The sequence below is a fragment of the Mytilus californianus genome, unplaced genomic scaffold (assembly GCF_021869535.1).
Source record: "Mytilus californianus isolate M0D057914Y unplaced genomic scaffold, xbMytCali1.0.p SCAF_5, whole genome shotgun sequence".
Classification (NCBI taxonomy): Eukaryota; Metazoa; Mollusca; class Bivalvia; order Mytilida; family Mytilidae; genus Mytilus; species Mytilus californianus.
In genome coordinates, this window is record NW_026262701.1 from 66,615,291 (window position 1) to 66,640,950 (window position 25,660).

The following is a 25,660-nucleotide window of genomic DNA, read 5'->3' on the forward strand; positions in this document are numbered from 1 at the left end:
AATTGCAACAGTATCAGGTTCACAATAATAATAAAATGCTTCGCTGGGGCGCAGCTTGATACGACCGCAGAGGTCGAACCCTGAACAGTTGGGGCAAGTATGGACACAACATTCAAGCTTGATACAGCTCTGAATTTGGATTGTTATTAAATATTTGACACAGCATAGGTTTCTGACACAGAAAGAATGTGGTCTAAGAACTTGAATTTTTTTAATTTACCTATTATGGTCCAATGTCCAAAATCAAAATACATGGTTAGATTCAGCATATCAAAGAACCCCATATATTCAATTTTTGTTAAAATCAAACAAAGTTTAATTTTGGACCCCAACTTGGACAAACTTGAAAACTGGGCCCATAATCAAAAATCTAAACACATGTTTAGATTCAGCATATCAAAGAACCCCAATTCAATTTTTGCTAAAATCAAACTAAGTTTAATTTTGGACCCTTTGGACCTTAATGTAGACCAATTTAAAAAACGGGACTTAAAATTAAAAATCTAAATACACGGTTAGATTTGGAATATCAAAGAACCCCAATAATTCAATTTTTGATGAAATCAAACAAAGTTTAATTTTGGACCCTTTTGACCTCAATATGAACCAATTTGATAGCGGGGCCCACAAATAAAAAATCTAAATTCATGGTTAGATTCAGCATATCAAAGAACCCCATATATTCAATTTTTGTTGAAATCAAAAAAAGTTTAATTTTGGACCCCAACTTGGACAAACTTGAAAACTGGGCCCATAATCAAAAATCTAAACACATGTTTAGATTCAGCATATCAAAGAACCCCAAGAATTCAATTTTTGTTAAAATCAAACTAAGTTTAATTTTGGACCCTTTGCACCTCAATGAAGACCAATTTAAAAAACAGGACCCAAATTAAAAATCTAAAAACACGGTTAGATTTGGCATATCAAAGAACCCCAATAATTCAATTTTCGATGAAATCAAACAAAGTTTAATTTTGGACCCTTTTGACCTCAATATGAACCAATTTGATAGCGGGGCCTATAAATAAAAAATCTAAATACATGGTTAGATTCAGCATATCAAAGAACCTCATATATTCAATTTTTGTTGAAATCAAACAAAGTTTAATTTTGGACCCCAATTTGGACCAACTTGAAAACTGGGCCCATAATCAAAAATCTAAATACATGTTTAGATTCAGCATATCAAAGAACCCCATATATTCAATTTTTGTTGAAATCAAACAAAGTTTAAATACTGGACCCTATCTTGGACCAACTTGAAAACTGGGCCCATAATCAAAAATCTAAACACATGTTTAGATTCAGCAAATCAAAGAACCCCAAGAATTCAATTTTTGTCAAAATCAAACTAAGTTTAATTTTGGACCCTTTGGACCTCAATGTAGACCAATTTAAAAAACAGGACCCAAATTTAAAAACCTAAATACACGGTTAGATTTGGAATATCAAAGAACCCCAATAATTCAATTTTAGATGAAATCAAACAAAGTTTAATTTTGGACCCTTTTGACCTCAATATGAACCAATTAGATAACGGGGTCCACAAATAAAAAATCTAAATACATGGTTAGATTCAGCATATCAAAGAACCCCATATATTCAATTTTTGTTGAAATCAAACAAAGTTTAATTTTGGACCCCAATTTGGACCAACTTGAAAACTGGGCCAAAAATCAAAAATCTAAATACATGTTTAGATTCAGCATATCAAAGAACCTCATATATTCAATTTTTGCTAAAATCAAACAAAGTTTAATTTTGGACCCTTTGGACATTAATGTAGACCAATTTGAAAACTGGACCCAAAATTAAAAATCTAAATACACTGTTAGATTCGGCATAACAAATAAATAAATGTGATCAAAGATTTTACAAATCTAATGCGCCATACTGTGCAATTAAAGATTACTTCTTGAAATTTTTCAATATTTGAAATTTGAAAAAAAAATAATATTTGAAGAATAATTCTTTTTAATTTCTGAAATCTGAAATGAGAAAAAATTGGCCCCCCACAATTTCTTTTTATCCCCCCCCCCCCCCCCTTTTTCCCCCCAAAAAATTCTTTCCCTCAAGATATGGTCATAATCTCAATTCAAATTTCCAATGGAGTTGGCAACCATAATTACCCATTTAAATTTACCATAGTGCTAACTTAATCTATTTTATAATAGAATTAATAAAAATATAGTGTCTAATCTTTCATATGGATTTTTTTGTAAAAAAAAAAGATGAAAACATTTGCAGATATTTTTACTGGTCTTCCTTTATAAATATGCATTTCTTTAAACATAATTTAAAAGCAGTGTAAGGGAAGTAACCAAAACGTTATATTTGGATTACCTCCCTTACACTGTTTTAGATTATCTTTATTGTTCATTAACCATTACTTTATACATAATTTAAAAGCAGTGTAAGGGAGATAATTTCAATGATGTATTTGATTTATCTCCCTTACACTGCTTTAAATTATGTTTTGTACTAAAGTATTTGTCCATTAACCAGGACAACCTTGTTTTTCCCCCTTTTTTGCCCCTAATTCCTAAACGGTTTGAGCCATAACCCCCCAAAGCAAATCCTAACCATCCCTTTGTGGTATGGAAACTTGTAGTATAATTTCAGAGAGATCCATACACCGTTCCACAGTTATTGTCTGGAAACTAGAAAATGCTCATTTTTGGCCCCTTTTTGGCCCCTAATTCCTTAACTGTTGGTACCATAACCCCCAAAATCAATCCCAACCTTCCTTTTGTGGTATTTAACCTTATGGTCAAATTTCAAAAAGATCCATTCACTTAAACTAAAGTTAGAGTGCGAAAACCAATATGTATTCGGACGACGACGCCGGACGACGACGACGACGGACGACGACGACGACGACGACGACGCCAACGTCATACCAATATACGACCACAAAATTTTTTTGCGGTCGTATAATAAAGAGCTGCTCCATGAGCGCATGATACACCTGTTGCTTTTTCAAAGAATAAAGTTCCATAACTCCTCAATGTCATATCAGAAATTTATAAAAAAAACTAAAAGGAGGTTATTTTAATAGATATAAAACAGTCACTAAAGTTTCATGAAAACTGCTCGGAGCACTTTTGAGTTATTGTCTGAAAACTAGAAAATCCCCCCTTTCTTATGAATAAAATCCCATAAATCAGAAACGTAAAATCTAAAATTTATAAAAAATCAAAAGGGAGCTTATGTCAATAGATATAAACAAATCACCAAAATTTCACGAAAACTGCTCAAAGTATTTTTTGATTTATTGTCTGAAAACTGGAAAATCCCCCTTTTTTAATGAATAAAACCCCATAACTTGGAAACGTAAAATCTAAAATTTATAAAAATGGAAAGGGAGCTCACGTCAATAGATATCAACAATTCACCAAAGTTTCATGCAAATTGGTTAAAGCGTTTTTGAGTTATTGTCCGACATGTTGACAACAGACGGACGGACAAAGGTATACCATAATACGTCCCGTAAACAGGTATATAAAAAACTAGCATTCATTATTTTAGTAGTGATTTTACTTCACAAAATTTTTGATATGGCATTCATTAGATCTTACATTTTTACCAGTAATTAGTGATTTGCAATGATAAATGGACGCATTAATATCTGAATTTACAGTATTACAATAAAAGGGTCTATTTTCTTATTCATTTTGAATTTGTGTGAAATGAAGGGTTATAATAAGGTATTAAAAGATCTTGAAATATCAGGCCCTGTAATAGAGATTGTATCTAGAGAGATGTGTTTTCTCAAGTTTTATTCAGTTCTACCTGCATGACCTGTTAGGATAAATGTTTATACAACCCCTTCTCTTCTCTAAATTGAGCAATAAATGGGTGACTTAGCAAAAAACAATATCAATGTCTCTGGACATGAATGCCACCGCTCAAGCTTTGCAATTTTTTTCAGTTAAAAAGGGAGATAATTCTAGAACAGTAAACGACTCACTGCCCAACTTCGAACTCTGTCTGAGTGTTGTGGTTCTCAGCATTGTGTATGAGTTTCATAAAATTTGAATAGGGAAAACCTAAGTAAGCTTTTGGAAATAAAAATGGGACGGATGGACGGTCAAGGGTAACACTTAATGGCCCATAATAAAAAAAAAACACGGAGAAACAGAACAACTGCATGTGTGTTGATACGATATCCTGTCCTGCATTTTTGTTGTTTCTTGTAATAATTTTTAGGTATTTTATGGTGCCTTTGTTGATGTTCTCCAACTTATTATTTGCCATCAAAATCACATAAATATATTAATTTCTTTGAATCAGTTGTTTTTCAAATACCTATCTTTGAAGATGCTTTTTTCCCTGTTTAGCCTATGACCATTTGTTTTCACTTTGTAATTTTATTAATGTATTTATTACAATACAAATTGGAATTCCATAGTATCCAGAATGCTCCTAATACAAATTGGAATATTAATATCTAGTAGTTTGCAATGTTAATTCTGATAAAAAAAGATGTGAAATTTGGTGTCCCCCAAAGATCTATACTAGGTCCTCTATTATTTGTCTTATTTATAAATGACCTTCCTCTTTGCATTAAATATTGTAAAACAGACTTGTATGCTGATGATACTACTCTTCATAAATCTGGGAAAAACATAGAAAATTTACATGATGATGTACAAGAAGATTTATGCAGAGTTGAAGAATGGTGCAAAATGAATAATATGTTCATCAATACTAAAAAAAACTAAATGTTTGGTTACTGGAACAAGTCAGAAGTTATCAACTCAATCTTTTCGACCAAATTTACAAATAAATTCAGAAACACTACAAAATTCATCATGTGAAAAATTATTAGGTGTTAAAATTGACAGCACACTTAGCTGGACAAATCAAATTGATCAAATTTGTGCTAGCACTTCATCAAGAATATACCTTCTTTCTAAATTACTCAAAAATTAAATTACTGCTGTATTGTTACGGGAGAATGTAAAAATGAAGGGATAATAAGAATATTTAAACTTCAAAAAAGAGCAGCAAGATTAATTCTTGATGCAAACCCTTTATCCCCATCAGCCCCCTTATTTAAAGAACTTGGATGGATGACAGTAGAAAATAGAATCAAATACCACAAATATTTACTGCTATATAAATGTATGCGGAAAGAAGCACCACAGTACCTTCTTCAAAAGTTTCAACTTATATCTGTTAATAATCCTTATGCTTTAAGGGGTGTTACTCAAGGTAATTTGAAAGTTCCTAAGCCAAAAACTGAACTGTTTAAAAAATCTTTTGCTTATTCTGGATCAGTTTTATGGAACAACTACCATATGAAATGCGTACAGTGCAAAACACTTTTTGCTTTAAACAAATTATAAAACGATACTTGAGGCAGTCCCAATATTCAGTCTTGAAATGATTGCAACTATTACTTTTTCAGAATGTATGATTTTGATTTGTATATAATATCTATTTACTACATGCACTCTGTAACTGTTTTATATGTTCTAATGGTACATGTACACTGAACTATCATGACTATACAATTGTGAACTGACTATGTGTTAATATGTTGTATGTTGCTTTTTTTCTCTTATTATTATTTTTTTACTTGAATTGTATATGATAGCCTCAGGGAAGATTAGTAATTGTAACTAACTGTGTTTACCCTCTATAAATAAAGAATTTATTATTATTATTATCATTATCATAGTATTAACTAGAGGCTCTAAAGAGACTGTTTCTCACCTAGGTCTATGTACATATTCAACAAAGGACACTCTCATTGTAGAGGAGAATAGAATTCATGACAAAAATCTCTTTTATGTTGATCTTGTATTGCTGATCTCTTGTCTGTTTCTCTCTATCTTCTTTAGTTTTTGCTCAAAACACAAAAGAGGGTAAAAAAAAATCCTCATTTAAGGGCAATCACTCCAATAAAGAGTGACAGTCTACTAACTATATGGGCAAAATTTGACTTGTTTGTAGATCTTGCCTTGCTGATCGTTTTTGTTATTTAAAGTTTCTATTTATCTATTATAATTTTTATAACTATAAAAAGACAACAACATCCTGGATTACTGCAAGGAAGTGCTTTATTCTGGTCTACATGTTTCGCCACTTATGGTGGCGTCTTCAGGACAATTTAATGATAGGAAACAAGTGTAGAAGTACATAAAATTCGTAAGAGTTCCGCGGAACCCAGTGTCTCGCCTACTTTTGCTGTTAGTCGCAGGCTCAACAAAAATGGGGAAAAAATTATTAAAAATTTTCCTCTAGGTACTATATCTTTTGATTGTCAGAAGTTCTGTTCAAGTTTGGTAAAAATCCAAGAAGGTTTATGAATCTAATAAATGTTTTAAAAACTTTAACTGCAGACTGTACGTAATAGTAACTGGAATAAAACTAAGTCCATTTATAAGTAATATATGGAAAAACAGGAAATCAATTTTTACAAAATTTCCTTCTAGATACTAGCTTTTGATCATAAACAAGCTTCTGTTCAAGTTTGGTACAAATCCAGGATAGTTTAAGAAAGTTATCAAAATTTTGAAAGCTTTAACCACAGAGTGAATGTAATGTTAACTTGCAGAAAAACTAAGTCCATTTATAAGTAAAATACGGATAAACAGGATTTTTATTTTAACAAAATTTACTTTTGAATACTATCTTATGATCATAAACAAGCTTCTGTCCAAGTGTGGTACAAATCCAGGATAGTTTGATAAAGTTATTAAAATTTGAAAAACTTTAACCACAGAGTGAATGTTATGTTAACTGGCAGAAAAACTAAGTCCATATATGAGTAAAATACTGATAAACAGGATTTTTTTTTTTTACAAAATTTTCTTCTGGATACTATCTTATGATTATAAACAAGCTTCTGTCCAAGTTTGGTGGAAATCTAGGATAGTATAAGAAAGTTATTAAAATTTGAAAAACTTTAACCACAGAGTGAATGTAATATTTTCTGGCAGAAAAACTAAGTCCATTTATGATTAAAATATGGATAAACAGGATTTTGTTTTTACAAAATTTACTTCTGGATACTATCTTATGATCATAAACAAGCTTCTGTCCAAGTTTGGTTGAAATGCAGGATAGTTTAAGAAAACTATTAAAATTTGAAAAACTTTAACCACAGAGTGAATATTTGTGGACGCCACCTACGACGGAATGTAGGATCACTATGTCTCGCTTTTGTGACAGAAGTCGCAGGCTCGACAAAAATGTGGTTCATATGGGGTTACAAAAAGGTTAACAAGACGTAACGTCACAATAATGGGTTTGACAACATTAAAATGAAAGTGAAAGTAAAAGTAAATAATGAATTGTCAGTATCTTTTCCAAAATGGACAACACCTCACTGGACATTCCGTACCATTTCAACTGGCTTCACTCTGAATGAGGTACTATTTCCAATTACGTCGGGAATAGTGTGGGATATAGGGCATTGTGGAAATTGCGGTTATGGTACACTAGCCATGTCTCAAGTTCATTTTGGAAATAAAGTGGTGTGGTTCTGCGGTTCATTTCGTTTTGCAGTAATCTTCTTCAGAATGAATCGCAGAACCACACCACTTTATTTTCAAAATGAACTTGAAACATGGCTAGTGTACCATAACTGCAAATACCATACAGATTAACCGCAATTTCCACAATGCCCTACATGTGCAACTACCATACATCACACACTATTCCCGACGCAATTGGAAGTAGTACCTTATTCAGAGTGAAGCCAGTTGAAATGGAACGGAATGTCCAGTGAGGTGTTGTCCATTTTGGAAAAGATACTGACAATTCATTATTAACTTTTACTTTCACTTTCATTTTAACGTTGTCAAACCCATTATTGTGACGTTATGTCTTGTTAAGGTTCCACTAAAGTCAAAATATAGGACACCTGATAAACATCTAAACTTTGCCTGCATTTTTCAACCTATAATGAGTAAAGTCCTAAACTATGAGAACATATGTTCATTTAAACATACTTAACATATACACACTGTGTAAATTGTAAATAAACTTGAAATTGTTATGTTGTGGCCAAACCGGTTCTTGGGGTGAACACTAAATTTTCAAAAAAATCTGGAGGCCTGCGAGACGACTTATTTTTTTAAAAATTGGTATGGACGTATACTGTTATATCTAATGCAGGGCAAGCTCATGTTGATTTTTCAGAAAATGTATTGATTTTCGAGTTTCAGTTAATTTCATGAATCTAGGTGAACAAATATCGAGGGTACAATACAGAAATTGGACAAATATGCCTTTAAAACATATGTATGTGACAAATCAACATGAGCTTGCCCTGCATTACATGTAACAGTATTCGTCCATACCAATTTTAAGCAAATTAAGTCGTCTCGCAGGCCTTCAGATTTTTTTTAAAATTTAGTGTTCACCCCAAGAACCGGTTTGGCCACAGCATAACAATTTCAAGTTTATTTACAATTTACACAGTGTGTATATGTTAAGTATGTTTAAATGAACATATTTTCTCATAGTTTAGGACTTTACTCATTATAGGTTGAAAAATACAGGCAAAGTTTACATGTTTATGAAGTGTCCTATATTTTGACTTTAGTGGAACCTTAACCTTTTTGTAACCCCATATGAACCGCATTTTATGTACTTCTACACTAGTTTCCTATCATTAAATTGTCCTGAAGACGCCACCGTAAGTGGCGAAACATGTAGACCAGAATAAAGCATTTCCTTGCAGTAATCCAGGATGCTGTTGTATTTTTATAGTTATATTTTCCCGAGGTTTTAAGACAACCGCAGCATACTTCGGTATCCATCCTCATTACTCTACCAGCCTATACCATTAGAAGGTGTTGGTTCACTCGTCTCGATATTATAATTTTTATCAAATAAGGCAAAATGCAAAAAAAATGGTAAAAATTGACATTAAAGGGCAATAACTTAAATAAGGAGTCGTCGGACAATTTCTTCCATATTGTCTTAATTGTAGACCTTGTCTTGTTGATCCTTTTTGCTTATTTAAGTTTCTATTTATCTATTATAATTTTTAAGATATAAGGCAAAAACACGAAAAAATGGTAAAAAATGTCATCAATGGACAATAACTCTAATAAGGAGTCAACTGAAGATTTCAATTATGTAAAGGGCAATAACTCCAATTAGGAGTCGTCGGACAATTTCCTCCATATTGTCTTAATAATAGATCTTGTCTTGCTGATCATTTTTGCAACCAAAACTTTCTTTGTATCTATTATAGTTTTCAAGATAATAGGCAAAAATAAAAAAAAATGGTAAAATTTGTCATTTAAGGGCAATAACTCCTATAAGAAGTCCCCTAACAGTTTTGACGTAATAAGAAAATTGGTAGGGCTCAACATACTTGACATTTCCTGCAAGATTTTCTCTTTATATTACGGTTTTCAATATTTTAGACAAATCTTGCATTTTCGACCTATGTTCTATTTTTATCCATGACAGCCATCTTGGTTGGCAGGCGGGGTCATTAGACACATTTTTTAAACTAAAAACCCTCATGATGATTGTGGTCAAGTTTGGTTAAATTTGGTTCAGCAGTTTCAGAGGAGAAGATTTTTGTAAGAGTTAACGGTAGAAGACGATGGAAGACGACGACAGACGCGAAGTGATGAGAAAAGCTCACTTGGTCCTTTGGGATATCCAGATTTTTTATAGAAGGATCCTGGATTGAACTTGATGAACACCTTTTAAAAAAGACACAATTCACAATATCAATATTCTGTCTTACTTACATAATGAAATAAACTTATAATAATAAAAACTTGTATGAATGAAAAAGAAATGAGGGAATGCCCATTTCCCCTGAATTTATTTTACAAAAGGGGCCTTTTCCTAAAAAGCTACAACTTAGAGTACCATAGGTTCATATGTTTACTTTAAGGTTTTGACAACACTTTGGTACATGTATTTCTGAACATTTGACCAAATGTAAGATACCTAAAGATGGCTAAAAACTTCAATGTAGACAGATTTTGGCAAATTTTGATTTATTATCTAAAAATGTGTAAGAAGGACAGTCTTAGCAAAATATTTTTTAAAAAAGTATTTCTATATAAAAGCCCTTTGAAATAATGTATAATTTCATTTTGGTTGATGATAATTAATAGCATATGGTGCAAAATTAACCAATATATCTAGTTTGCAATAATGTCTTCAACACCAAAATAAAGCACTAGACATTTTTGAGATTCTTTGCTAATAATTTTGTTTAAAAAAATGTGGATAGTGTCCACATGTGGACACAGATGATGCCCCGGCTTGCATATCATATCGTTATAAAGGGACATAACTGAAGAACGGTAAAAGTGACGCTACCCAAATTTGAACATGATCTGAGTTTTGTGGTAATAAGCATTGTGTGTAAGTCTCATAACATTTGGTTGAGGCTAACTTAAGTAGAGAACAGAAACTAAAAATTCAGCAATTTTTCTATTTGTAAACATGCATAACTCTAGAACGGTTGTGTATAAGTTTTATAACATTTGGTTGAGACAGACTAAAGTTAGAGAACGGAAACGAAAAATTCAGCAATTTTTATGTTTATAAAGGGACATAACTCAAGAATGGTAAAAGTGTCGCCACCAAATTTTGTACTTAATCTGTATTATGTAGTAATAAGCATTGTGTATAAGTTTCATAACATTTCGTTGAGGTGAACTAAAGTTAGAAAACGGAAACAAAAAATTTGTACTTGATCTTAGTTCTGTGGTACATTGTAATGAATATTGTGTATAGGTTTCATAATGTTTGGTTGGGGCAAACTTAAGTTACAGAATGGAAACTAAAAATTTTTGCAATCTTTCGATTTATAAAGGGGCATAACTCAATAATAGTTAAAGTGACACTACCCAAATTCAACTTATCTGTGTTTTATCAGTGGGAGTCAAAATTAAACATTGCATTGTATAAAGCATTGATTGTAGTTGATTCAACTATAATCATGGACAAAGGAAGATAACTCCAATTTTAAAAATTACTTGATACTTAGAAGAAAAGAAAATTTTTGCAATTTCTCCATTTATAAAGGGGCATAACTCTAGAACGGTTAAAGTGACACCACCAAAATTCAAACTTGATCTGTGTTTTGTGGTAATAAGCATTGTGTATAAGTTTCATAACATTTGGTTGAGGCAAACTTCAGTTAGAGAACGGAAAATAAAATTTTGCAATTTTTCCATTTATAAAGGGGCACAACTCTAGAACGGTTTAAGTGACGCCACCAAAATTCAAACTTGATCTGTGTTTTGTGGTAATAAGCATTGTGTATAATATCATAACATTTGGTTGAGGCAAACTTAAGTTAGAGAACGGAAACTAAAAATTTTGCAATTTTTCCATTTATAAAGGGGCATAACTCTAGCATGGTTAATGTGACGCCACCAAAATTCAAACTTGATCTGTGTTTTGTGGTAATAAGCATTGTGTATTAGTTTCATAACATTTGGTTGAGGCAAACTAAAGTTAGAGAAAGGAAACCAATTTTGGGACGAACGTACGTAGAGACGGACAAGGGTAAAACTTAATGCCCCCACCGCTACGACGGGGGCATAAAAATATCACTTTTTATTAATATATTTTATAGACTCTTTATATATGCATGTCATGTTTGCACTACCTCTATCTTGTTCAAACTAATCCCTTAATCTGCCTTTAGGCACAAATATTAAATCATTGCCTTTCATAGAAGCCAAGAAAACGGACAGACATGGTCGAGCAGTTACTAGATCTGCTTCCACCTTCAAAGACATAGGTAAAAAAGTAATCTAGCATAATACAGAATCATACTATGTTAAAAAGTAATCTAGTATAATCCAGATTCTTACTAACTATAGATTTTAGTGATATTCTAGATCCTACTAAAAATCTAGTACAATCCAGGATTCTCCTAGAACAAATTCTGAATATCCCAATTTCTACTATTAGATATTTGAATTCTGGTTTATACTGGATTTTTATTAGTAGAAATAAGAGTTTTAATTTCTATTAGTAGATATTGGAATTCAAATTTGTACTAGGGGGATTCTGGAACGTACTAAATTCCAATTTGTATTGTAACATATTCATATATGTATAAGAAAATTCTGGTTTGACATTTTTGCAACAATTTATTTTTTCTATTCAGGAAAATAAATTGCTCACAAAAATTAATTGGTTTATAGTTTACCTTTGATGGGTAAATGTTAAAACCAACATAATCAAACTTTGTCTGTTTTTTATGATCCATGACATAGTGTTAAAATTTCAAAAGATTTGGTCAAGAAGTAATTAAATTATCATCTGGAAACCAAAAAAATACCAAATTTTTAAGGTAATTATTGGCAAATGTCAAAACCTTAAAATCAACCTTGACCTGTATTTTATGGTCCATGACATTTGTAGTTAAGTTTCAAAAGATTTGGTCAAGCAGTTTATCTTTCTCATCCGAAGACTGATGAAAACTTTTAAGGTAAGGGGCATAACTCATACCACATCTTCTTATATCTAATAACTCTAGAATGGTAAATGTTAAAACCATTGATATCAAACTTGACCTGTATGTTACGGTCCATGACATTGTGTAAAATTTTCAAAAGATTTTGTTAATTGGTACTTTAATTATCATCTAGAAACTAAAAATGTGATGGAGGTGTGCCTCACAATAAACCTCTAATTTCTGGACGTGGGGTATAATTATTGAATATGATACACTAAAATGTTTTGCCTGCATGCTTTCAACAATTGTTTTAAGGGTAACTATATTGCTCGTTTTTACCAAAACAATAACTATTACAATGACATTATATCATCAAAATATCAAATGCCTTAATGGTAATCTCTTGTCGGCTTTCAACAATAAAGTATAAGTATTTCAATTGCAAATGGACTATGAAACTTACATCAAGATCAAAATTTTAAAACTGTTACACCTTCTGAAGATAACTACAGCCAATCAACCAATTGTATAACTATTTTATTGTATTACAGTGTAGGGAAAAATGAAGTATATTATATTAAGAAAATTATTTTACATTTAAAAAATCTTTTCTCAATACTTTGACATTTTTCTAAGAAGATGAAATAAACATTGTCTTTTTCTAAATAAGGTTTTTTTTCAATTAACAACAAGCTTTATAAATAAATTAATATTGAAGTAAGCAAAATTGTATAAATATCAAATAGTTTGAAAACAAGAGTAGGCTTGTTTTATAAATTAAAGAAACCGTCATAAATTAATTGTATTAAACTTGATCCTTTTTGATTTAGTTCCATGAAGTGTATTTGGGTTAACAATAGTTTTATTTTGTACTCAATCAATTTTCTTCTTCCAAGATATAGAAAGTGAAGTCAATCTTTCTTTCATAATTGTTTTTCAGTGATTTTTACATCGCGATGACCTTGAGGTCATTCCGATGTATTGCTATCGCCTAGATTTCCATTATGTAAATTAGTTTTGGGTTTGTAAACCGATCTATAAACATGATAAATATGCGCACATAAACGAGTGCAAAATAACATTCCTTATCGTTTGATATAAATATATCTCTTCAATGAATACTGATAAAAATATTTTTGTTTACAACATAAATTAATAATATGAAAATGTTTTTAAGTTAGATATATATATATATAAGTAAAAAATCATTGATAATATCAATGCACACGTACCGAAAAATTGTGTTAAAGCATGCTGAAGAATATCTCAAAGAACGTTTTGCGACAATACCGGCAAGGACCGGTAACTCTGTAATTGTTTTTGCGGGAAAATATGAATGCCTACTCGTATCCAATCTTAGAAAAATCGAATTTTTACAGAAAAGTGTCCACCATGCACTTGCATTGCACTATTATTAGAATAGTAGAATAGAATGATATACAAATGGATGCAAATCATATATATATGTAACTGTTATTTTAATATAATATATAACAACAAATCAATGTATACTGATTTGTATAACTACAATATAATAGTTATTAGGGCGAAGTTGAATTTCCTGTCATTTATTCATCATCCACGCACGAACTTGTCTCAGAAAAAAATATATCTCTGTACATTAACCTCAGTTTCAGGTAAAGAGATATGTTGTTTTTTTCTGAGACAATTGCTTTTGACCATCCTCAAGAACTTGTGGTCATCCGATGTTCAGTACTTCAGTACTTTGATTAATTCACTGTTTTAGTACAGCACAAGTAGTGATAGAATCTACGAAGTTCTGCATTGAAGGATGTTTCACCATAGCTCACTATCAAAAATCACTGTCCTACCGTTTGTTGATTTGGAAAAAATTAACACAGCTTCTAGCATCTTACAATTGTATCCAAACAGATACTTGGAGATCATAGTTACTGGCCTCATGCATTTCACCGAAGTGTAATAACTACACTGGATGAAGTACCACTGTTTTCATAAGAATACTATGCACAAAAATGTAATTAACAGTGCCTTAACATAAATTTAAAAATTTTCCATATCAACAATGTTAAAGGACAGACATACCAAGCCCAAGGTTATTTATTGTAATTTTCCAGATAAAAACAAGCTTATAATGCCAGAAAATACACATGATATATTGACTCAATTAATTAAGGACAAACATATTTGATAAATAATCCCAATTAATAATAAAATCAGACAGAAAATTATCATGATTAAAATGATAACAAGCTGTTGCTATAGCTACAAGCATAAACTGACATGAATAATATTTTTTATTTTGTGAAATTTCCGATTCTAAATTAACTGAAAGATGATATAATGCAAAAAATTCATCTGAACAATTGTGGAAACATTTATGCAAATTCTATGCAAAACCAATCAATTCTCCTTTTGAATTTATACATGTAAGCTTTTTGTAACTTTTGGTAAATTTTTACCTGTTTTCAAATTTCTGATTCTTTTGTTTTGCTTTTGTGGAATAAATGCTTTGATTAATTTTCACCAACAAACACACCTAACGGTTGCTACTTAAATCCTTAATGGTAGTTCATATGCTATAAAAGGACAGATATAATTACAAGAGTGCACACGCTGAAATGTCTCGCCTTCTTTACTAATCATTGATATTATGTTGATAGTCCTAAATATAAAGCTTTATTACAACTGTCACATAAACTTAACATTAACCAAGTAAACTAAACATTGACCAATGAACCATGAAAATGAGGTCATGGTCAGATGAACCATGCTAGGCAGGCATGTACAGATAACAATTCTTCCATACAACAAATATAGTTGACCTATTGCTTATAGTTTAAGAAAAACAGACCAAAACACAAAAACTTAACACTGAGCAATGAACCTTGAAAATGAGGTCAAGGTCAATTAAAACCTGAGTGACTGACATATTGATTATAAAATATTTCCATACACCAAATATAGTAGACCTATTGCATGCAGTATTAGAAAAAAAGACCAAAACTCAAAAACTTAACTTTGACCACTGAACCATGAAAATGAGGTCAAGGTCAGATGACACCTGCCAGCTAGACATGTACACCTTACAATCATTCCATACACCAAATATAGTAGACCTATTGCATACAGTATAAGAAAAACAGACCAAAACACAAAAACTTAACTATAACCACTGAACCATGAAAATGAGGTCAAGGTCAGATGACACCTGCCAGCTAGACATGTACACCTTACAATCATTCCATACACCAAATATAGTAGACCTATTGCATGCAGTATTAGAAAAAAAGACCAAAACTCAAAAACTTAACTTTGACCACTGAACCATGAAAATGAGGTCAAGGTCAGATGACACCTGCCAGCTAGACATGTACACCTTACAATCATTCCATACACCAAATATAGTAGACCTATTGCATACAGTATAAGAAAAACAGACCAAAACACAAAAACTTAACTATAACCACTGAACCATGAAAATGAGGTCAAGGTCAGATGACACCTGCCAGACAGACATGTACACCTTACAATCATCCAATACACCAAATATAGTTGACCAATGGCTTATAGTATTAGAAAAACAGACCAAAACACAAAAACTTAACATTGACCAATGAAACGTGAAAATGAGGTCCTAATCATGTAACTTTAACCTTGATCACTGATCCATGAAATGAGGCTGAGGTCAGGTGAACCCTGTCTGATGGACATGTAGACGTTGCAAGGAACCCATATACCAAATATAGTTATCCTATTACTCATAATAAGTGAGAAATTTACTTAACAAAAAAACTAAACTTTTTTTCAAGCAGTCGCTGAACCATGAAAATAAGGTCAAGGACATTGGACATATGACAGACGGAAAGTTCGTAACATAAGGTATCTGCATACAAAGTATGAAGCATCCAGGTCTTCTACCTTCTGAAATATAAAGCTTTATACAAATAGTTTACGCCGCCGTCGCCGGATAGTAATACCTATGTCTCACTTTCTGCGACTTTCGTCGGGTCAAATGAACCCTGCCAGACAGACATGTACACCTTACAATCATTCCATACACCGAATATAATTGACTTATTCCTTATAGTATCTGATACACTGACAAACCATGAAAAATTAGCATTGACCAATGAAACATGAAAATGAGGTGAAGGTCATATTAAACCTGCCATTCTGACAAGTACACCTTACAATCCTTCCATACACCAAATACAGAGGCCCTATTGCTAGTATCTTAGAAATAGACAAAACCACAAAACCTAAACATTGTCCAATGAACCATGAATATAAGGCCAAGGTGAGATGAATCCTGCCAGACTGACATATACACCTTACAATCATTATATGCACTAAATATAGTTGACCTATTGCTTATAGTATCAGACAAATAGACAAAAAAAATTGAAGTTAACCAATACACTATGAAAATGAGGTCAAGGTCAAACGAAACCTGCCAGTCAGATATGTACAAGATACACACATTCCATACACCAACTACAGTTGACCTATTGCTTATAGTATCTGAGATATGGACTTGATCATGGAATCTTAACCTTGATCACAAATTAAATTTTTTTAAACAATGAGTACCAAAAAGGGTTAAATTGCCAAAGAATTAGAGAAATCTGTATATTTTATATTTATGTTATGTTTACTTTCATCTCCACAGTACCTGGTGTTATAAATATATACCAACAACAGATTTTACATGGCAGCAGAACGTGATATATTGAAGAAAACAGATTCAAGACTATAAGAAGTGTTGTTATTGTGTACAGACTCAAGTGTAGCATAGCCTAGTGTGGTGATATTTACTAAAGTGACAATCTTTCTAGTGTAGTGTAGTGTGGTGTTAAAACAAAGAAAATGACAGCATCAGTGAATTGCACAGAAGCCATACAGCAGATGGGTTGATGAAATCAAAGCATGGAAAGCTTTAACTGACTTAGACAAGAAGAAAATGGGAGTGAGCATTGCCTTGGCACTTCCTGAAGAAGGACTGAATGCAATCAGAAATAAAGAGTTCAGCGACTTAACTTGAGATGAACTAAATTCAAATGATGGTGTAGACAAGCTTATAGAATTTATGGAAAATATTTTCAAAATGGATGAGCTCAGAAAAGCATATGAAGCAATACTGAGTTTGATAGATTCCGGAGGAGCAAGGTGGGATCAATGGAGAACTATGCAATGGAGTTTGAAAAGTTGTACAACAAAACTAAACGAAAGTTTAAAATGGAATTGCCACAGCCTGTACTAGCATTTAAATTGTTAGAATACTCAGAACTAAAACTGAAAGGCTGACAATTAGTGTTAACAGTGGTCAATTATGCTGATTTTGGATCACTCTTTAAACAGTCAACTTCCCTAAAAAATTCTTTGGACAGCAAGCTAATAGAGATATGAGAGATGGTATTAAAGTGGAATCAGCTTGTATGGCCAATGAAGATGTCAATTACTCACAAAACCGTTTTGGAAGGCCTAGAGAAGGATTCAAAGACAATCAATTTAGTAATAGGGCAAATGATAGGCCCAAGAACAACTTTAATTACAAGACAAAATACAACAAATCTGTCAATTAAAATTGAACTGATGGTTTGCTATTACGATGTCTCAGTTGTGATTCAATACTACATTTGGTTAAGCGATACCCACACTCTTACGAAAATATGGCAAAAGCACATCAAAGCATTGAAAAGCATGGAAGGCCTTGACTGATCTACACAAAAAGAAGATGGGTAAAGCGATAGCGTTGTCACTCCCTGAAGAAGGACTAAATTCCATTCGAGATAAAGTGTTTAGCGACTTAAGTTTAGAAGCTTTTAATGCAGATGATGGAGTAGATAAGCTCATTGAACTTATAGACAAAATTTTCAAAAAAAGATGAGCTAAGTGAAGCTTATGAAGCATATTCTGAATTTGATAGATTTAGGCTGAGTAAGGTTAGTTCAATGGAGGAGTATGTAACAGAATTTGAGAAATTGTATAAAAAACCAAAAAGTTTAAAATGGAACTGCCACAGCCTGTGTTAGCCTTTAAATTGTTAGAATACTCAGAATTAGAAATGAAAGATCGACAATTAGTGTTAACAGGTGTCAATTATGATCAAGTTGAATCACTCTTCAAGCAGATGGCATTTTCTCTTAAAAAGTTTTTTTGGACAGCAAGCTAGCAAAGATATGTGAGACAGAATTAGAGTGGAATCAGCATGTATGGCCAATGAAGATGTAAATTATTCAAGGAATCGTTTTGGATGAGGTTGAGGATTCAGAGGGAATCAAGCTACAAATAGAGCAAGTGATTATAGGCCACAAGGCAACCTTAATTACAAAGAAAAATTCAGCAAATCTGTCAATCCAAATGGACCTGATGGTTTGCCACTACGCTGTTGTAATTCAATTAGACATTTGGTAAAGCAATGCCCACACTATTATGAAAATATGGCCAAGGCAAAACAAGGTTTTGAAAAAGCTGTGTTGTTTACTGGAAACAAGTCACAGGAAGCTCTTGTTCTTTTGACAGAATCTGTCAATTCAGCAATATTAGACAGTGCTTATACTTCAACTGTGGCAGGGAAAATGTGGATGAAATGTTATTTAGACTCCCTTGACTCTTCTATAAGAGAAAAAGTAGTAGAAAACCCAAGTGACAGTCTTTTCAAATTTGGTGGAGGTACAGTTCTGCAATCAACAAAGAAGATAACTTTTCCATGTGCTATTGTAGGTGTTGAATGTGAAATTCAATCAGATGTTGTAACAAGCTATATACCATTGTTGTTGGGTAAGGACTCTATGAAGAAAGCAAAAATGAAGCTAGATCTTGAAAATGATAGTGCCAATATATTTGGAAAAGATGTTCAACTGCAGTGCACATCTTCAGGACATTATTGTGTGCCAATAGATCAATTGAAAATTGATATTAATGTTACTACCGCTGCTCTTGTTGCAACACAAATGACCAAAGACAAAATCAAAATCATAGAAAAACTACATAAGCAGTTTGCTCATCCATCAGCTAAAAGACTGCTAACTTTGTTGAAAGATGAAGTTGGTTATACTAAAGAACATTTAGATTGTGTGGATGAAATAACAGAAGGTTGTGATGTCTGCAAGAAATATAAGAAAACTCCAGCTCGACCAGTTGTCTCACTTCCTTTGGCCACAAAGTTCAATGAAGTGGTTGCTGTTGATTTAAAGGAATTGAAACCTAACACATACTTTTTGCATTTAATTGATATTGCTACACGATTTAGTCTGGCTACAGTTATCAAAAGGAAAACACCAGATGTCATAGCAGACAAGATAATGTCTCTGTGGATAGGTAGTGGAATGGGACCCCCAAAGCGTTTCCTAGCTGACAATGGTGATGAATTTGCAAATGAAATTTTCGTTAATATGTGTGCTAACCTGAACATTGATGTTATGAATACTGCTGCCTATAGTCCTTGGCAGATTGGTATTTGTGAACGTAATCATGCTGTTGTTGATGACTGTGTTGCAAAAATATTGGAAGATCAACCAAAATTAAATCTAGAAGTAGCTTTAGTATGGGCTTTAAATGCAAAAAACAGTCTCTCAATGGTATATGGATGGAGCCCATATCAACTTGTTTTTGGAACAAACCCAAACTTGCCTAATGTACTTATTGATAAACCTCCAGCTTTGGAGCACAATACAGTCAGTCAGACATTTGCCAATAATCTAAATGCATTGCACTCTGGTAGACATGCTTCCATACAAGTCGTCAGAAAGAATAAGAACGGCTCTATGCCATAAAATTAGAGCCTCTGGTGAATGTTTTCAGCATGGAGATAAAGTTTACTACAAACGAGATGATGATAATAAGTGGAAAGGACCTGGAACCATCCTTGGCCAAGATGGCAAAGTAGTGTTTATAAGGCATGGCAGTATATATGTCAGGGTTCATCCATGTAGGCTTATCAGATGTGGAACAAAATTTAATGATATGCCATCTAAGAAACTAAATCTAAACAAAAACAATGCACAACAAGTTAGAGAGAAAATTCCTCAAACTGGAATCTATGATAGTGATGATGATGAGGAAGACAACAATGGAAATGAGGAACAGAATATAGAGGAACAAGACCCTGTATAAAATGAAATTGATCATCAGCAAAATATACAACTTCCTCAAATGCAATATGATGACAATGAACAAGTAGAAAAAAATCTTGCACCTGGAGCAGCATTTGATAACCATGAACAGCCTGTTAGGCCAAAAGAAAAAAAGAACCAAAGACATTCCACATGTTGGAGAAAACAGTTTGTACAAAATGAAAGAAAATGACACATGGGTCAAAGCTAAGGTTGTGAGTAAAGGTGGTAAATCAACTGGAAAAAATTGGGCTTATTTGAACCTCTAGGATGAGAATGAAGATGCTCAGGTTGGCATAGATTTTGGTAAAGATGTTCTAGAGTGGCGTAAAGCACAAGATGTAGATGAAGTTAATGCAGTTGTTTTCCTCAATCTTGGCATAATGAGAACCAAGTGAAACATGCTAAACAGCTAGAAATTGACAATTGGAAATCCTTTAATGTTTATGATGAAATTCCATATACAGGCCAAAAATTAATGTCAACAAGATGGGTTATTACAGAAAAAGAAATGAATGGAGAAAGAAAAGTGAAAGCTAGGTTAGTAGTGAGAGGGTTTGAGGAAGAAAATGAAGTAAAATCAGATTCACCAACCGTTCACAAAGAAAGTCTAAGATTATTTTTAGCTATAGCTTCTACTTCTGAGTTCGACATTCATTCAATAGATATAAAGGCAGCATTTTAACAAAGTAAAGAAATAGACGGAGTTATTTTTGTAAAACCTCCAAAAGAGCTTTCTTCTGATAAATCAGTAGCTAGAATTAAACTTTTTTTCTTAACCTGATTTTTGGGTTTATATGACTGTAAAAAATAATTGGTGAAGAAAAAATCATATGATGGTGCACTTCTTTTTTATGATTTTCCCATTTTTCTATTTTTAGCCATGTCAGAAATCTTTGTCGGCTGGCAGGGTCATTAGACACATTTAAAAAAAAAAAACAATTGATGATTGTAGCCAAATTTGGTTAAACTTGGCCTAATAGTTTCAGAGGAGATGATCTTTGTAAAAGTTAAAGGACAACTATGATGAAGACGACAGACGACTGACTAAGGACGCAAAATGGTGGGAAATTCTGGCCAGGTGAGCTAAAAATGAAACTTGATCTTCAAAGTGATAGTGCCTCCATTTATGGAAAAGATGTTCAATTACAGTGCACATCTTCAGGACATTATTGTTTTCCAATAGATCAAATGAAAGTTGACGTAAATGTCACTGTATCTGCTCTTATATCAATACAGATGACCAAGGACAAAACCAAGGTAATAGAGAATTTACATAAACAGTTTGCTCATCCATCAGCCAAACGGCTGAAAACTCTCTTCAAAGATGCAGGGGGTTATACAGAAGAACATTTGGAATGTGTTGATCATGCTAGTGAGGGATGTGATATCTGCAAGAGGTATATGAAAAATCCGGATCGACCAGTTCTCTCTCTTCCTTTGGCCACTCAATCTAATGAGGTTGTTGCAATTGATTTAAAGATATGGAAACCAAACATATACTTTTAACATGTGGTTGACATTATAAGCTACACGACTTAGTTTGGCAATAGTCATTAAAAGGAAAACACCTGAGGTCATAGCCAAGAAGATAATGGCTCATTGGATAGGTAGTGGAATGTGGCCTCCGAAGTGATTCCTAGTGGACAATGGTGGTGAATGAAATGTGCCAAATTGAATATTGAGGTAACCAACACAACTTCCTACAGCCCATGGCAGAATTGTATTTGTGAACAGAATTATACTGTTGTTAATGACTGTGTGGCAAAAATCTTGGAAGATCAACCAAAATTAAACCTAGAAATAGCATTAGTTTGGGCTGTGAATGCAAAAAACAGTCTGTGGATGGTATAAGGATGAAGCCCATATCAACTTGTGTTTGGAGCAAACCATAACTTGTCTATCGTACTCATTGACAAACCTGCGGCATTGGAGTAAAACACAATTTCAGATATTTGCCAACCTACCTGAATGCATTGCACTCAGGTAGACACAAATATATACAGGCAGAGTCATCAGAAAGATTGATAAGAAGAGCTTTGCGTCATAAGATTAGAGCCTCTGGTGAATGTTTTCAATATGATGATAGAGTTCATTACGAACAAGATGATGACAATAGATGGAAAGCACCCGGAACTGTGCTTGGTCAAGATGGCTAAGTAGTATTTGTAAGGTATGGTAGTATCTATGTCAGGGTACGTCAATGTAGGCTTATTAGATGTGGAACAGAATTTAGTGAAGGATACCAACTCAACTAAATGATTTACAACAAATGAGAGCTAACATCCCTCAGACAGAAATTGATGATAGTGATGAGGAGGAGAAATAGAACAATAGAGATAAACAGCAAAAAAGATAGAATCAAGATCCCTAACAAAATGGTAATGAATATCAGCAAGATATACAACCTCCTCAAATGGCAAATGATGACAATGAACATGCACCTGAAGCAGTAGCTAACCATGAACAGCTAGTTAGGGAAAAAGATCAGCAAGCAAAAGATATTCCACATGTTGGAGATGAGATAGTGTATAGAACACTTGGGTCAAAGCTAAGGTAATGGGTAAAGGTGGTAAATCAACTTCTGTGTCATTTGGTCTCTTGTGGAGAGTTGTCTCATTGGCAATCATACCACATCTTCTTATTTTTATATTAAACCCGCCACATTCTTTGTGTGCCTGTCCCAAGTCAGGAGCCTGTAGTTCAGTGGTTGCCATTGATTCATTTCTGTAATATTTGTTTTTCGTAAATTGTTATGTTATAATTAATATTAGGTCATTAGTCTTTGTTTCAAGTTGTTTCACATTTTTCATGTCGGGGCCTTTTAAAGCCGACTATACGGTATGGGTTTTTCTCATTGTTGAAGGCTGTATGGTTGCCTATAACTGCATACATTCACTTCATTTGAACTCTAGTGGATAGTTGTCTCATTGGAAATAATACCACACTTCCTTATTTTTATAAAGACAGTTCTTGCTGTTGAACAAACAATGACAGATTGTACTATTGAACAAACAATGACAGTTCAAACTGTTGAATAAACAATGGCAGTTCTTACTGTTCAACAAATAATGACAGTTCTTACTGTCGAACAATCAATTACAGTTTTTACTGTTGAACCAACAGTGGCAGTTCTTACTGCTGAACAAACTATGGCAGTTATTACTATTGAATAATCAAACTTGATCTGTTTTTTTTTGGTTTTTTTTTGTGGTAATAAGCATTGTGTATAAGTTTCATAAAATTTGGTTGAGGCAAACTAAAGTTAGAGAACAGAAACCAATTTCTGGACTTACGGACGTACGGACATACAGACGGACAAGGGTAAAACTTAATTCCCCTCCCCTACGGCGAGGGCATAAAAACAATGACATTCTCACTGTTGAACAAACAATGGCAATTTTTATAGTTGAAGATAACTAAAATTTTGTTCTTTTCACTGATAAAAATATTTGCTTCTAAACAAAATTGACATATTTTTACCAAAAAAAGCCAATAGCATTATTTAACTCCCAAAATCATTAACAGCATATTATGTTCTTTTATTTTATTTCCATTCAGATTTCCATTACTATCAAACATTTATCTAACCACTGGAATTTTTGCTTTTTTCAATTATGTAAGGTGGATTAAATGAGATTTAAAGTTGAAGAAAACATGACTATCTCCACATCTCAAAACATTTGTCTTGCTGTTAATGACTAATCCTTCCATGAAAAACAAAAATGAGAAACATTACATTATCTTTGGTAAAGTGATTCCAAGGTGTTATCTTATTTGACAATCTCTTAATGTTTATATTATTCTGAAATCTCAGATGCTTGCCAAGTTACATTTTAGACATAATCACTAATTTAAGGTCTAATGAAAGATAAAGATATCTAGTTAAAAATTATAATTACCAAAACACAGGATATGCAAGCAACTGCAATTCATCACTCGTGTTATCTTATCAAAATGATATCAACAGAACTACCAATTTTCATCAAGCACAATTTTTAACTTTTTTCCAATGATTTCACCTTTATACATAAACCATATGCAAAGATAATAAATCAGCATTGAAAAAAATAATATTACTGATTAAAGACCAATCAGAACACAAGAAACAATTAACCTGGGGATGCCCGTCAGCATGGGGCCACCCTTGTCTGATTCTCACTTGATGTAAAATAAATGTCATTAACAGCATTTTATCATTAATTGCTCCTGAAATTAATAAAACTGAGAAAATGAACAATATTCCATCTGGGTGTGTTCATTTGGTTTAATATATTGTCTGAAGGTCTGCAAATTCCTACTTTATTGCTTCATTCTATGAAACTGGTCGTTTGAAACATAACATGTTATACTTTTTGGACTTCTCTTCCAAACTTATGCTATTTACTTTTTTTAGTTCTGTTCATCTTAACTTAAGTTGTGACATTTTTAACAAAGATAACACATTTACTTAGTTACAAAGTTATCTCCTTTCTAAGTAAGGTCATCTTCACAAAGATACCACATTACATGTATTACTCATTTACAAAGTTTAAGCTCTCTTCTTTCTAAGTTATGTTATCCTTACAAAGATAACACATTGTTACTCTATTACTCAAATACAAAGTTTAAGTTATCTTTATTTTAAATTATGTTATTATTTTACAAAGACAACATTGTGATAAATTCTGATAATCTCACATATGAAATAACTCATTTATTTTCACTCGCAAGACTGTCCCCAATTTAATGGGACGCTCACTTTAGACTTCCAACTAAAGAATTGTGCCTTGATGCTTTAATTAAAATTGATTATGGGTGTCTCTTATCAACAGTTATTCATAGTCTGGTGCATTTAAAAACAACTTCTCGCTTTACAATAATTGCAAAAATGGCATCGATATTCTCGAAGTGACGATCAGCCCTTTCGACAACTCTGTGCAATACTCATATATTCATATCCCAAAAGGTACAGTGAAATCCACATTACAGAAATTGAATCCATCTAACGCCTGCCAGAAACACAGAAAAAGGTTTTGATATACTGTAAATTCAGAAATTATTGCATGCATTTATTATTGCGACTTTTTAAAGAATTAACAAAAATGAGAGTTTAATTATTGTGATCTTAGGAAAAGCTTCTTACATATATATGTATCATATATCAGAATGC